Source organism: Pongo abelii, chromosome 8, assembly GCF_028885655.2.
Source record: "Pongo abelii isolate AG06213 chromosome 8, NHGRI_mPonAbe1-v2.0_pri, whole genome shotgun sequence".
NCBI lineage: Eukaryota > Metazoa > Chordata > Mammalia > Primates > Hominidae > Pongo > Pongo abelii.
The window spans coordinates 69,591,525-69,607,970 of record NC_071993.2 but is presented as its reverse complement, the minus strand read 5'-3'; the positions used below and the strand labels follow the sequence as shown (position 1 = coordinate 69,607,970).

Sequence of the window (16,446 nt, the reverse complement as noted above, 5' to 3'; positions counted from 1 at the left end):
TATTAGTGTAAAAACTGGTGAAATCTAAATAAAATCTTGACTTTAGTCAATAATCCACCAACACTGGCTTCTTGGTTTGGACAAATGTACCACAGTAATGTAAGATGCTAAGATAGTGACATTAGAACAAATTGAATGAGGGGTACATAGGAAGTCTGTATATTAAACTTGCGATTTTTCTGTATATCTAAATTCCCAAATATAAAAGAAATTTATTTGAGGTTGATCAATGGGCTGACTATACTGACAAGATACTGATAGGTTACATGTTGAAGAAAACATACAATATAAAATAGAGAAAAAGTCAGTTCCATCCCTTCCACTCCCCCTTTACCTACCTACTCCCCAGTACTCATCATTGTGATTTAGTCAGAACAGGGTTTAGTGCCAGGGTGACTGAGGGTGGAGGAGTTGTGGGCAATGGGTTCATGGCTGTCACAATAATGCTGTGGCAATTCTGTGGTTTCCCAGCTGGGAGTTAGGAGTTGGGAGGGGGCTGCAGCCTGATGACGGCCAGCTGAAGGAAGAGCTACCTTTCCCTTCCCTAGCTGCTCATCACCTGAACCCAAGACCATGCCAAACAAGGTATGGATGTGGATGCTCTTGCTGAGTCTGTTCTGCAAGAGGCAAAGAAAGGGTAGCTGCTCCAACCCCGCCGTCCTCATATACAAGGGTGAGGGGAACAGAAGCATGTGGTTGCTACCAGCAAAGGAAAAGTAGGAGAGCAATAGAAAAGGGAGGAAGTGTGAAGAGCAGAAAATCAATATTATTTAAAAAGTGACCTAAGACTTAAAATTGAATTAGTATTTGTACAGAAAGATGCAGGTGGAATAACTCACTCTGGCCCATGATCAAAATTATATGGAGAAATCATGGTGGGCCCCTTCCCCTGTCCCCAGTGGTGGCCCCAGTTGCTGAGTGTGATTGGTTAGAATGGATTCCAGTCTAGTCGTTTAGGCAGAGGAAGTAGTTGCAGTGGGCAGGCAAGAGGGGTTCAGTTGCTGCAGCACTGGCTCTTGCTGGCTGGGTGGTTCTCCTGGAGGTCCATACCTCAGTTTTGGCCTGGAGCACCAGGTGCACTCTGGGGCTTATTCTTAGGAATCTTCTTAGCTCTCGCCATATAAACTTCATTCACGTTCATTGCAGGCTTTGCTGATGTCTCCACAGTCAACTGTCATCGTCTGCATAGTCCTGTGCTTCGTGGAATTCCAGGGCTCTCTTGCTGGCCAGGTCTGCCTTGTTACCCACAAGTACAGTGACAATGTTGGGACTGGCCTGCCTCTCTAGCTCCTTCACCCCTTTCTTGGCTGGTGCAAATGTATCTTTTTTGGTGATTTCATAGTACTAGGGGGCTGGGCTATGATACTACTCCTGTCCAGCGCTGCCCCAGATCTCAAACTTGACTATTGTGTCGTCTAAGCAGACAGTCTGTGTAAGGAAGGCTGCTCTGATTATGCTCTCCTGGTACTCTTGAAATTGTCCCTTGACAAAGCGGAGGACAAGGCTAGATTTGGCCACCACAGACTCATTGTTCCCAGTGGCTGGTCCACTAGGTCATGTGCTGTGCCTCGCCAACCTGCCACTACCTGTCCAGCTGTCGTGGTACCAGAGAGCATAGGGATGGGAGCCATTGCTATGCAAAGAGGCACTTAGTTGGGAAGGGGGTCTCCAAGACGACGCAAGGGCAGTAGCATTACTTGGGGCTGGGGCTCAGACAGGCTCCACTTCTCTCCCCCCACCCCTGGTGGTGTCTCCAAATAAAAATTTTACTTAAACCCAGAGACCATATATGTACTTAAACACCTATCTAAAGAAATAAAATATGGCTGGGCATGGTGGCTCATGCCTGTAATCCCAGCACAGAGGCCGAGGCAGGAGGATCACCTGAGGTCAGGAGTTCATGACCAGCCTGACCAACATGGAGAAACCCTGCCTCTACTAAAAATACAAAATTAGCCAGGCATGGCAGCACATGCTTGTAATCCCAGCTACTTGGGAGGCTGAGGCAGGAGAATTGCTTGAACCTGGAAGGTGGAGGTTGCGGTGAGCCAAGATCCCCACCACTGCACTCCAGCCTGGGCAGCAAGAGCAAAACTCCATCTCAAAAAACAAAAAACAAAACAAAACAAAAAAAATTCCCCTGCCTCTCTCCACCCCAGAGGGTAACCATTATCCTAAATTTTATTATTATTATTCACATGCTTTTCTTTATAGCATAGCTATACATGTATCACTAACTGTTCTACCACATCTCATAACCTCTTATATAGTTTCCCTTTTTTGTCATATTTGCTATGTTCTGGATAATTTCTTCAGATCTATCTTCTGATATTGATAAGTGTATCTTCAGCAGTGTCTCATATTCTGTTTTACCTGACATTGAATTTTATGTAATAATCATTACTTCCATTTTCATTTCTTCCCCTGAAATCAGTTTACTTGATCATTTTGATAAACTCACTTCATTCTCATATATACAAACCTCTTATTTATTTAAATATATTAAACTTATTTTCTATTTTGTGCCTAGCCTAATATTTAAAGCTTCTGCAGTTCTGATGTTGCTGTCTGTTGTTTCCGCTGGCTGTTACTCAAACTGCCTTATTTTCCTGGGTGTTAGCTTGTATTCGTTATTTGTGGTGATTTCTGAGACCGAGATGAAGATATGTTTCCAAAGAGAGTATTTACATTTGAATCTGCCAAAAGCCTGGGGATACTGTCAACCTGGGAACACATTCAAATAAATGTTGGGCTTAAAGTTTTGTGGGCTGCATAGGTAACATGAGTTCCAGATCCATAAACCTTCATGAGGGTGGGCTTGTGGTTAAATTTTCAGGGAAGATGTATTTACCTGCACCCAGCATCAAGTTTGAAAGAGGTTAATTTCCTTGTTTATTCCTTCTGTAGGGTAGACATCATTCTATCCAACTCTTACACTAAACATGTATGTAGCTCTTTAGGATCCCAACTTTATGTGGAGAGTCTAATTAGACTTCGTATCTTTAATATACCCTAGAATTTATCCCCTAAACCTTGGGTTCAGTAGTGTCCTGGTAAATATTTTAAAACTGGCTGTCCAGGGCAAAAAAAAAAAAAAAAAATCCTAATTTCTCACATTTTTCTATTTCACACTATGGCTGATTTCATGATACCAGCCTGAAGTCATTGAACGTGGAGTTGGGAAAAGATATGTACAGTTAGCTTTCTCGAGTCAACTCTAGTGTATCACTGCCAGTTCTGTACATGGCTGTGAAAACTGAAGCTCAATGCACAGGGCTTGGCATATCCCTCAGAATGAAAGAATCTGAGTGTTTGCCTAACCCCCCTGGATTTCCATTTTTACTTTGTTTTAACCTTTTGAGTATTCTGTGTCAACTCAGCAATATACTTCAAAAAAAGATTCTTTTGTTTTCTTTTTATTTTAACCCAGCATTTGTTGTTGTTTTTAGCAAAAGTCCTGTGTTAGAGTACCTATTTAGTCAGAAATAGAAGTCTCTGTTCTTGTTTGTAAGTATAATGTATTATTTTTCTTTTTGGGGAAATATAGAAAGAAATAGAAGTCTCTGTTCTTGTTTGTAAATTTAATGTATTTTTCTTTTTTGAGAAATAGAGAAAAGTACAGAGAATATTAAAACACCAATAATGCTATCATATATGTTCATTTTATGTGCATGTATGTCTCTATACATTTTTATATAATTTGCATTATAGTATATCTACTATTTCACTATACGATTTTTGTTAATATATAATGAATGTTTGCTCATGCCATTAGCTATTCCTTTAAAACAGCCCCCATTATATATGAGAGTAAACATAAAATGCTGCACACATAGGAATTAGTATAATTCAGAAATTCAGTCTGTATTGCATTTGGAAATAATTTTGTGAAGGTTATTCATGCAGCATTATTAATAATTGCAAAATATTGGAAACCATTTAAATGACCAGTTCTAGAAGATTGGTTGAATATACTCTGGAACATACAATAGACTGTGTTTATAAAAGCTATCTGTTTTTATAAATATATGGAGTAATTTCCAGGAAATATTACATGAAACAAAAAGCAGAAACAAATACCCATAGTGCTACTTGTCATACAAGAAAAAGGGAGAATTAAAGAATGTGTATGTTCAGGAAGGATAAAGCAGAAAACAATAAAATTAGTTACAAGAGGTAGAAGGGAGAGTGAGGTGGAAGGGATGTGGGAGGGAGTGAGACTTGGATATTGGGGTATACTTTCTTGGCATAGTTTCAACTTTTGAAAGCATGTTAATGTCCAACATATTCAAACAGTTAAATAAAAATGATATCACTGGGACAGGGATCTAAAATTGTAAACAAACAAATGAACTTAATTCATTTTTTATTTTTTCTTTTTACTTTTTTTTTAAAATTATACTTTAAGTTCTGGGATATATGTGCAGAATGTACAGGTTTGTTACATAGGTATACAAGTGCCATGGTGGTTTGCTGCACCCATCAACCATCACCTACATTAGGTATTTCACCTAATGCTATCCCTCCCCTAACCCCCCAAGCCTCAACAGGCCCCTGTGTGTTATGTTGCCTTCCCCGTGTCCATGTGTTCTCATTGATAAACCTAATTTTAAAGTAAAATGAATACTATATCCATACTGAAGGGGGATAAAGGAGAAAGAAATGAAGGAAGAAGGGAGGACTAATTTATGAACACCAGATTCAACTATATGTCCTTAGCTTGGGGTGGGTGGGAGAGAAATGAAGAATTGCAAACAAATCCTGAACTCATTTTTGTAGGTTTATTTTATTTTATTTTATTTTTTTGAGATGGAGTCTGGCTCTGTCGCCCAGGTTGGAGTGCAGTGGCGCGATCTCGGCTCACTTCAAGCTCCACCTCCTGGATTCACGCCATTCTCCTGCCTCAGCTTCCCGAATAGCTGGGACTACAGGTGCCCGCCACCACGCCCGGCTAATTTTTTGTATTTTTAGTAGAGACGGGGTTTCACCGTGTTAGCCAGAATGGTCTCGATCTCCTGGCCTTGTGATCCACCCACCTTGGCTTCCCAAAGTGCTGGGATTACAGGCGTGAGCCACCGCACCCGGCCTGTAGGTTTATTTTAATGGTATGGGCAAACTAAATCAGAGACTATTTTGAGCAAATGAGTAAGCCTGGGTTCTCACTATGGAAGAAGGGACAAACATAGACAGGAGGAAGACAGGTAAGAATTCTGTATAGAGGAATTGGATTGGAGATGTCTGTGTACATATGGACATTTCTGTGTGTGTATGTATCTGTTGATGTGTGTGCATGTATTTTTGTATTTGTATATGTATATATATGTGTGTGTGTGTGTGTGTGAAGAGACATTCATATATTTCTTAGCTGTATTGCTGAAAGAGCAAAAGGAGCAAAGTCACAATAGTATTGACACACCTAGCGTTATTTCCCACTGTTAGTTTCCTAAGGCTGCTGTAATAAATTACCACAAACTTAACAGAAATTTATTCTTTCATAGTTCAGGAGGCCAGAGCTCCAAACCAAAGGTGTTTGTGGGGTTGGTTCCTTCTTGGGGAGGCAGAGGGAGAACCTATCCATACCTCTCTCCTAGCTTCTGGTGGTTGTGCATAATCCTTGGAGCTTGATGGTTTGTGACATTATAACTTCAATTCCTGCCTTCATTGTCATATGACATTCACCCTATGTTTATCTGTCCAAATTTTACTCTTTTTATCAGAGTAATCCACTCATTAGGGGCCACTCTAATTCATTGTGACTTTATCTTAACTTCCAAAGACCCTGTTTCTAAATAAGCTCACATTCACAGGGTTAATACCTGATTATGACTTTTTGAGGAGCGCAGTTCAGTCCCTAATGCCTACTAAAACTAAAGCTCTTCGCTCAAATGACTGGCTTCAGTCCGGGACAGGGTAGGTACAAGATGAACCTAGAACATGTTGTAATGCCAAAAAGTAAGGAAATGCTAAAAAGTAAGATAAGTTGTTTCTTAAGTATACAGAATCTAGCTTGAAGAGTTCCCCACTGGTCAAATCTAGGACCACTTGAGCATCAAGTAATTAAATACAGTAATGAATTATAAGCTGTTGGAAATAAAGAACTTTATAAGACCATTCCAATCACTAATGGGTGGATGGATAGAAAATGAAGATATTTTACTTACAGTGGCATGCTGAAAGTTGACCAGCAAATGTGGAGATTGTGCTAGAGTTGGAAAAAAACAAAACAAGAAAACCTCATTTTGCAGTCATCATGTTAAAGATTAGATCAGGCAAAAATCATCAATGGTTGTAACATCTAAGAGGACAGACATGTTGATGAAGAACAGAATATTTACATGGTCTTGAAATGTTGTATGGGAGAAGAGAAAAACAGCAACAATGCAGTGGAGAAATCAGACAACACATTGACAGGGTGATCACAATTATCACCTCCAGTGAGAGTCAAATGAACATTGTTTGCCTCCTTATGTGTTTATCTGTCCCTGAGAAGTACACAACATCATCTATGCAGTTTCTGGCCCAGAATGCATCTCAACTCAATCACAAGAGAATATTATGCATACATACAGAAAAAGAAATACAACTGAACATAGATAATAAAGAAAATGAGGTAAAAATGTGACAACAGATGAAAATGGATAAAGGTATTTTCTGTGTTTTTATTTTTGGAACTTTTTGTACATTGAAATGATTGCCAATGGAAAAGTTTAGATAAATTGTCCTAAAGTTACAGAGAACTTGCAGGGAAAAACATCTTAAAGTAGACTAATAGTGGAGAGTCATAAAAAACACTTTGCAAATCTTCTTAGTTGAATATTATTCAAACTATTCAATCAGGAAACTGATTTTGTGCAAATTATGAAATGCATTATTGCATTGACTTTATGTCTCTTACAACATTAAATTATGTTACCTAGAATCAATTTGAGATTCAACACATGATAGTAGTTTAATATAGTGAAGTTATAACTTGCAACAAACTATCCCAATTTTAAGAATTAATTCTGAGCAATTTGTGTATGCATGAAAAAGATGGTTAGAATTATTTGCAGACACTTGCATATTCTTTAGTCAAGTGGTATAATTCATATCCATCGTGGGAGTAGGGAAGGAAGAGATTTAAAAAATATCTATCAGTTCTTTCAATCAAGTTAGGTATAATATTAATAGACTTTGAGCTAAGAAAGTTTTCATGACCAGAAGAGGAGCAGGAACTGTCTAATATAGAAAATTTTTATGGTATGCCATAATCAGTTATACAAATATAAAAGGAAAAAATGTTTGACTAGTGATACTCTCAAACTTGGATATCCAGAATAGTGATTCTATCAGTACATTAAAAGCAAATTCATCTATCAGGAGCTTTCATGTTTTCATTCAACAAATATTTATCCAGTGCCTATTATGTACCAGATAGTGTTATACTGTGAATCGGGAGCATATGTTAAAATAGACAATATAGCAGACTTTATCCTTGGAAAAATCTAATTCAGTAGATTGAATTTTTAGAAAAGAGTAGATAAACTGATGTCTAAATATTTAGGTATTTGTCTATTCTAGAACCTTTTTGCTTCATGATTTTTCTTTTTTACTTTGCATTCCTGAGATTTCCTTTCATGAACTGGAAGGCTTTACTTTACAAAGTGACTCAGCAGTAGCTCTATGTATCTTTTAGTTGGAAATGCCTTTGGCTGTATGCATGCAAACACTGCCCATTAATTAGCAAACCAACATAGAATCATCTGTTGATGACAAAATTACCAAAATGGATCATCCATAAGTGTTTATACTGCAAACAGTGTATCAGAAATGTCATAATCTCATTCATTAAGAAATTTACATACACACCAGATTTTAGAGTGCTCATTCATGATGAATGTCTACTTCCACACTGTTTGTTTGGAAACATTCAATAGCCAGTCTTGAATTTAAAAAATTTAATTGAATGCTTAAAGAATTACAAGTGTTCCTTTCCTTGGCTCTAATGCTAACCAAAGTGCTTTTCTAAACTGCTAAGAATGGACTGAAGATTCTGCTGAGGGCTGTAGATACTTATCTGCCTAATTGAGCCATCATTTGTTGACATGAAGAAAACCACGTGACCTACTTTAATGCATTTCTCAGTAGCAGCAGGAGGCTAGAATGTAGTTCATCCAACAGTAAAACTAGCAGCAGTATTATTAGACATGTGAAAATAGCATTGGTTATGGGATAATTTTTGTAAAGTAAGAATAGTAATATAAAGGTATATAGTCATGATATAAACAGTATAGAGTGATTTTTTTATTTTCAAAATTGTTTGAATCCAATAATCATTTAAGTCAGTCATTCAGTAGCTATTTACCAATGTTTACAGTTGCCAGCTATATTAAAGGAATTGCTGACTTGTCAAAGTTGATTCATATGAGAGTAACAGTGGTAAAATTTGAAACTGGTATGAATTGCTGAAACAATGAAGTACTTTGAGTACACAGGGAATTACTATGATCAAAACTATGCTGGATACATTAATTTGACCATGTGTCTTTAAATTGGAGGTGAGGAAGATTAGTTACAGATACATTAGTTAGAAAGGTGTTATATTAGTCTAGGTTGAGGCTGATATAAGTAAGAAAGTAGGAAAGGATGCAAAGGCCCTTGGAAATGAATATTTGTGTGTGGTGAAGTAAAATGAGGTAGAGGTTACCCTTTTACCTGGCTTGAGAGAATCATGGCTCCTTTAGTAAATCCAGAGGGAGAAATGATTGTCTATATACATAATGAGTTTGGAATACAGGAAGAATGCCAAAAATAACATCTTAAGGAATGCTTCCTAAATAGTGAAGAAAGAAATTAATATCAACAGAAGAGACAGAAAATGATGATTATGAAAGATAGGAGGTCATTGCTGTCTAAAATGACTAATGGGTTTTGATTACACCACTGGTGACAGAAAAAAAATTATCAGAGAAAAGTGTAGTCTGGGAACTATTTGATCTTAGTCTGTAATGAATGAAATATAAAATTTGAGACTATTTGGAAACTGTTTAACAAGTTTACACCCCCTTCCAGCAAATACAAAATTACAACAAATTTAAAGATGTTAATTGGTTTTTATTTGCAATTCTAGAATCGGACAACAACCTCATTCTATTAAATAGAATGAATATTCCAGTAAGCTGAGCAGAGGAAGTTGACTTTATAGACAGAAAAGGGCTGAGGAAAGCAAAAACAGAAAACAAAATGTGGATTGGTATTTCCAAAATTACTTTTGTTATAAAGGTTAAAGCAGAGGGGACTTCCTTATACCAGCTAAAACTGGTCTGTTTGGGGATCTGGCTATTACCTGTTTCTCCTGATTTCTTGGGAAGTAAGATAAACAGCTATGTTTTAGCTTAGTGATGTGGAACTTCAGCTTGAGTGACTCCGTTTTGGTTTGGTCTGGTGGGCCTAGTGCAGGAGCTCTGTCCAAACTAATGGGATCCTATATATTTTGTTTAACACTGCCAATATCCTGGTGCATGATCATCAGATTTCTCATTGAACAGGGAATGGACGACTTTGAATGTTGGAGAGCACCTGTGGTGAGTTGTTTATATATAATCTGTAAGCTAGTTATGCACAGTAGCACTATATATGGGTCTGTGTTGGACTAGAGGATAAAAAATAACTTGGTCTTCACCTCAGAGAGTTTAAGAATCACTATACCACCAGAAAGATGGTAGTAGTAGGCAGATTACATAGAGTGAAGACTGTTGGGTGAGAGGGAAGGTTTGCTTAAAGATATAAGAGATTTGAGTTTGTATATTGTCTAAGGAAGATATGATAGAACAGAAGACTGATAATGCAGTGTGGAAGAGTGATAACTGCTAGATGGAATTGAGATCAAAGGTTTATAGATGAAGACTTTATCCTTGGAAAAATACATTTACATTTATTTAATGTTTAGTTTTTAAATTAGATATTATGTAACTTGAGCCTCACAGTAATCCAGTGAATTAGGTGACATATGGTTGGTATAATTCATCCCCCTTTACATGTAAGAAAATTGAGACACAAAAAATGTTGTGTGTTATCCACAGTCATGTGGTTAGTAAATGGGGAGATATTTTCATGCCCAGTTCTATGCTATAACTACTATTATGTCTGAAAATAAAGGCAGAAAAAAAATACTTGAAGAAAAAATGGCAAAAAACAGCCCAAATTTATTGAAAAACATTTGTTTATACATCTAGGAAGCTCTTTGAACACCAAGTAGGATAAATGCAAAGAGATGCACACCTGGCCTCATAATAGCAAAATCTTGACTATTTGACAAGGACAAAAGGAAAATCTTAAACTCAGCAAATCACAACAGGGGAACACGAAATTAACAGCTTACTTCTCACCGGTACCAATGAAGCCAGAAGGTAATGAGATAACATATTTAAAGTGCTGAAAGAAAAAAATTATCAGCAAATAACCTTATGTCCAGCAAAAATATGTCAAAAATAAAATGAAATATTTTCCTAGATAAGCAAGTCTAAGAGTGTTCGTTGCTGGAACATCTGCCTTACCAAAAAATACTAAAGAAAATTCTTTAAGCTGAAATTAAATGAAAACAGATAGCAATTTAAATCTATACACAAAAAACAAAGAGCATCAATAAAGGTAATTATGCAAGTAATTACAAAAGACAGTATAATGACATATTTCTTCACTATTCTCTCAACTCATTTAAAAGCAAATACATGCAACAATTTGTATATAATTGTATTTTGGCCCTATGACTTATTAGAATGTAATATATATGATGATAACAGCAGAAAGGAGGTGCATGGCAACAAAGCTCTATTGGAGTGAGTAAGAAAAGGACACCAGATGGTAAACTAAATTCACAAGATGAAATGAAGAAAACCAGAATGGTAAATAAGATTAATATAATAAACTCTTTAAATGCTTGTAGTCCTAGCTACTTGGGAGGCTGAGGCAGCAGAATCGCTTGAACCTGGGAGGCGGAAGTTGCAGTGAGCCAAGATCATGCCACTACGCTCCAGCCTGGAAATCATAAGGAATAGAAAATATATTTACTATTCATTAAGTGGAATTGAATCATCATAAAGGTCTTCATCCTCTTAGTCTTCATTTACCGTCTCCAAAAAAAAAAAAAAAGTTTTCATGACTCTTAAGTAGATTATCATTAATTAAGATGTATATTGTAACCTTAGTGCAACTAATGAGAAAATAACAAAAAATTCTAGTTAAAAATTATTAAAATGCCCCTATAAATATGCTTAACTGATTTTTGACAAAGGTATAAAGCCAACTAATTGGTGAAAAGATAGCCTTTGCAAAATGTTGCTGTGACAACATGACATCAAAAGTGAAAAGTGGCCAAAAGACCAAAAAGTGAACCTTGACCTGATACAAAAATCGAGTAAATGGATCACAGCCTTAAATGTAAAACGATGAAACTTTTATGAAAAACATAGGAGAGAATCTCAGGATCTAGAGGTAATCAAATTTCTACTGAAAATTATAGTAGCCACAGCAAATAAGCAATAAGTAGAAATGGCATTAAGGTTGGAAAGAAGTGAAACTACTCCTATTTGTAGATGACGTTTTGTATATAGAAAATCTTAAGGAATCCACTAAGAAAAATAAAGGAGGACAGGTAGTGATAAATACAAAAACAGAAAGTAATGAAAGAGAAAACAAGAAAATAGAATTAAATCTAAAGCCTTTTTAAATAAAATTAACAAAATAGTCCAAGTGGTCATAACACTAAGCAAGTGAAAAAAGAAAAGATAGAAGCAATATTATAAGTGAAAAACAATGTTTAATCAGTAAACAATTCTAAGAAATTTGGACCAATAAAAGTTTGACAAAATCTGAAGTTCTCTAATTTGTTTATATATTTTTGGTATTTATGTATTTATTGTCATAGGTTTCTTAGATTCATGGCCAAAAGTACCATCCAAAAAACTATTTCCAAATGTTTATTTTTAGCGCATACCTCTTTTCTGATCTCCAAACTTAATGACCAACTGGTTATTTTGATTATTATATGCAAATAGACATCTTAATATACAGTGTCAATCCTGTTTCTCTTATGTTTAATACATCTCTGTATATGGTACCACTGTAGGGTTTGACTCATGTGCCCTAGCCAAACCCTAGGAGTCATCCTTGATTTTTTCTTTTCCTTCAATAAGTCCCTATCTTTATATCTGGAACCCATTTACTCTTCTTTTATCAGCAATTACCATTCTATTACAGACCATTAGTATTTTTCTCCTGCCCTATTGCTATAGCCTCCTGACTGATCTCCTTCTACTTTTTAACGCTTTCAAACCATTCTCCACAGAATAGCTGGAGTGGCCTTTTAAAAATGCAAACCAGCATAAAACATTTTGATGTTTAAATCCCTCTCATGGCTGCCAATGATTGCTCATAGAATAAACTCCAAACTTTCTGCCATGGTGTATAAAGCCCTACATGTCTTACATGGCTTTTCTCCTACCTGTCTAATATCATCTTATTCTAGTTCTTTCTCATTGATTATTCCTTTAACAACCAAGCCCTTTTCCTTCGAAAGTCCTTCACTCTTACTCCTTCTTCCTGGAATGCTCTTCACTGTTTTCTAAGGGCTGACTCATGTATAACCTTCAACATTCAACTCAAATGCCATCCTCTTAGAGAGTCGCTTTCTGGCTAGCCATCTAAAATAGCTTTCCCTGTTCCTCCATGAGCTATTGTGATAATATCCCTCCAAACCCCAACCCCCACTTTATATAACCATGCTTGTCTCCTTTGTTGCAGTTATCTCCATTTGGTAATCAACTTGTTTAAACCCTCCTAGAATGCCAGCTAATAAGAAGGTAAGGTCCTTGCCTCTCTCTCTTTTTTTTTTTTTTTGAGACAGTCTCCCCTGTCACCCAGGCTGGAGTGCAATGGCGCCATCTCAGCTCACTGCAACCTTCACCTCCCGAGTTCAAGCGATTCTCCTGCCTCAGCCTCCCAAGTAGCTGGGATTAGCCCTCCACCACATCCGACTAATTTTTTTTTTTTTTAATCTTTAGTAGAAACGGGGTTTTACCGTGTTAGCCAGAGTGGTCTCGAACTCCTGACCTCGTGATCCACCCGCCTCGGCCTCCCAAAGTACTGGGATTACAGGCATGAGCCACTGCGCCCAGCCTTGCCTCTCTTAATAACCATATTACCTCTGGCAACCAGCATAGTGCCTGGTATTTGTTGTGCTCAGTATGCATCTGTTGATATTATTATTTTGTATACTCTATAGTGATGAGCATGTTGTAAGCAATCCGATATGCATAAATTCATAGATGGTGTTCTCTCTCTAAATTTTCTTTATTGTTTTCATGGTGGATTCATTTCCTCCTTTACCCCCTCTTTTTAGGTTGTATAATCATGAGTTTTATTTTCATCTCTGATTTTCTATGGACATGTTTCAATGCATACAGACAGTTAATATTCTTTTCCTCCTAATTATCTATTATATATATCATCTTCAGTATCATCACCATTCAAAAAGCTCTTTTATATGTTCTAGATAATGTGGCCTATTTTTTACATCAGACTACCTGATAAGGTGTCAACTGAATTCGTTGCCTTTGATCTACATTCTGAACCAAAATTTAATTCTAGAGTTTGTAGTCAGCATTTTTCCAAATGTGTAAAACTGTAATCCTTCATAAAATGTCATATGTAAAAGAGTAAGCAATTCTGTGTGTACTAAAATGTGAGAAAGTTATTACTTTAGCTTTCACTGGGAAGACTTAAAGAAAGTTTATCAAAAAGGATTATAGAAAGAACAGATTTATAGCAATTGTCTGATATATGACCAGAATCCTTATGTTCCACTGAAACAGACTTGCCCTAGGCTTTCTAGAGCATAATGCCCTTAGCAAGTAGCTTTCAACATCTTTTTCAGGAAGCAATATTTTCCTTCAGTAAAAGGGTCACTGTACTGTTTTTCTTTTTCCTTCTCCTGTCTTATCTTTTGAGTTCAGGAAGTACTTTAAATTTACAGGCAGCTTTGAAGACATGAAGCAAGTTCAGCCCCAGAAGTATTTCCTGTTATGGCATTAATCTAATTCCATGAAAGTAGAACTGATTTTTCATCTGTAAAGTAGATAAAGTGCCTAGAGCAGCCGACCATTATTCTGGGTTATCATGATAAAGAGGCTTAGTTTTGACACGAAAGAGTTTATCAGCCTACCCAGTGGAAGATTTCATCCTTTTTGTTGAAAGATATATTAATGGATTATAATCTGTCTTGGCTTCCAAAAGAAAGTTCACCTTTATATTGAAAATGATTAGTTAAATCAGCAAATATTTTCCTGAATATACATTTTATAATATACGATAAATCAAGCAAACATTCTAGGGATATCACATATAATTAAATAGCTAATGTTAAATCATTTTATGTTATTTTAATGTTTAAATTATTGTCTCAATTTGAAATAATCACAGATTTTCCTTATAAACCAACTTGATTTAATTTTAACATATAGACTAGCATAATTTCTAGTAGGCATATATGCTTCATTTTAGAAGCCCCTGTTATTAGGTTATGTAATTTCTCCTTACAACTTATAATGTAGAAATAGTTTTCTTATAATAAGGTATTTCTCTTAATAGTTAATAACTAAACTTAGTTGATTATTTTAAATATATGGTACATACAAATAATATATAATTCAAAAGCTATAATATATTTTTCCTATCCCTATTTCCTGGTTCCTCTCTAAGCTAAGGCATTTAGACTAATCCTAGTGGCTTAGTATTGTTTAAAGAATTTTTTTATTTGAAAATTGATTCCACATTGGACATATTTACAATATTTCCTTGAATAATAATAGCTTGCCACATAGTAATACATTACATATTTAGTTCTCTCAGTAGCCTTCTGAGTTAAATTCTGTTATCCATTTGAAAAATGCAGGAACTCAAGGTTAGAGAGGTTAAATAATTGGCTAAAATTCACCTGGCTGATAAGTGACAGATTTGGGCTGGAACTCAGGTCCTGTAATACCAGAGCCTATATTCATGGCCCATACTTAGGATTATAGAAATAAAGTTATTCCCAGTTGTGCCTTTTATACTTGAAAAGAACAAAAGATTCCACTGAATGCTTATTTTACAATTAATAAATTAAGTTAGGCTTTATCATACCCTAATGAGATATCTCATTTGTTTAAAATAAATGATCTACCATTATGTTCATAAATAAAAATAAAGATATTGTTTTATTATAGATGTTAATGTTTTAAAACTTAGATCATCTAAACATGAAAAATCTCTGGCCTAGTCAAAGGCACACTGAGAACTAAACTTGGGATTGGAAAATTTGGAGTTTTCAAATGGCCCTACCAATTCAGCACATAATTGTATATGCTTATCATTTTTCCAAAGAGGGTTGAATAGTATTCTTCCATTGTATATCTTAGGGAGGCATTATAAAGGTAATATGACATCAGATGTTAAACTTACTCATTTAACCATCATTCATTGAGTCTGCCTACTATACGTATCCTGTGAAGCAATGTGACCAATACAAAGATGAAGAAAACATGGGTGCTGTCTTTAGTGAACTACCCATCTTCTAGGAAGAATAAGATCTATTGTAATATAAACAAGAGTGATGAGTCCTTAGTATGTGTGAAGGTCTCCTCAGCTAAGTTCCAAAAAGTAACAAGCTAACTGTAATTTCACGACCTTAGTATTAATCTTAGTTTTTACGAACTCAGGGCCTTACCTCCACTTTATGAAAACACGTATACACAAAGCAAGGAGTTTTAATAAGCACTTGAAAAGATGCTAATCTTAGCCATCAGACAGTGTCATAACCACAGTGAGCTTCATCTTAACACCCACTAGGATGTCTATAATCAGGAAGACAGATAATACCAAGTGTTGACAAGGATGTGGAGAACTTGGAACCCTCATGCACCACTGGTGGAAATATTGGCAGTTCCTCAAAAGGCTAAACACAGAGTTACCATACGACCCAGCAATTCCACTTTTAGATATATACCAAAGAAAAATGAAAACCTGTGTTTACACAAAAATGTGTATATGAATGTTTATGGCAGCATTATTTGTAATAGTCAAAAGGTAGAAATGACTGAAATGTTCATCAACTGCTGAATGGATAAATAAAATTAGATTGTTATTTTACATCAGACACAAAAATGAACTCAAAACAGATTAAAGATTTAAACATAAAACCTGAGACCTTAAAACTCAGAAGAAAACGTATTAGAAAAGCTCTGTGACACTGGTCTTGCAATGAATTTTTATGTATGACACTAAAAGCACAGGCAGCAAAAGCAAAATTAAACAAGTGTATCTATATCATCAAACTAAAAAGTTTCTGCACAGCAAAGGAGACAACAAAAGAAAAGGCAACTCACAGAATGGGAGAAAATATTTGTAAACCCCATATATGCTAAAAGGTTA

At 35.9% G+C, this 16,446-nt stretch overlaps 1 protein-coding gene and 1 pseudogene across 11 annotated transcripts in view; one reads left to right on the top strand and one right to left on the bottom strand.

Moving 5' to 3' along the window:
• The window catches only part of ADK (adenosine kinase), a 564,491-nt gene that overhangs the window by 275,845 nt on the left and 272,200 nt on the right, over positions 1-16,446 (top strand). The window lies entirely within an intron of this gene.
• On the bottom strand, positions 995-15,035 carry LOC103891657 (ras-related protein Rab-5C-like; annotated as a pseudogene).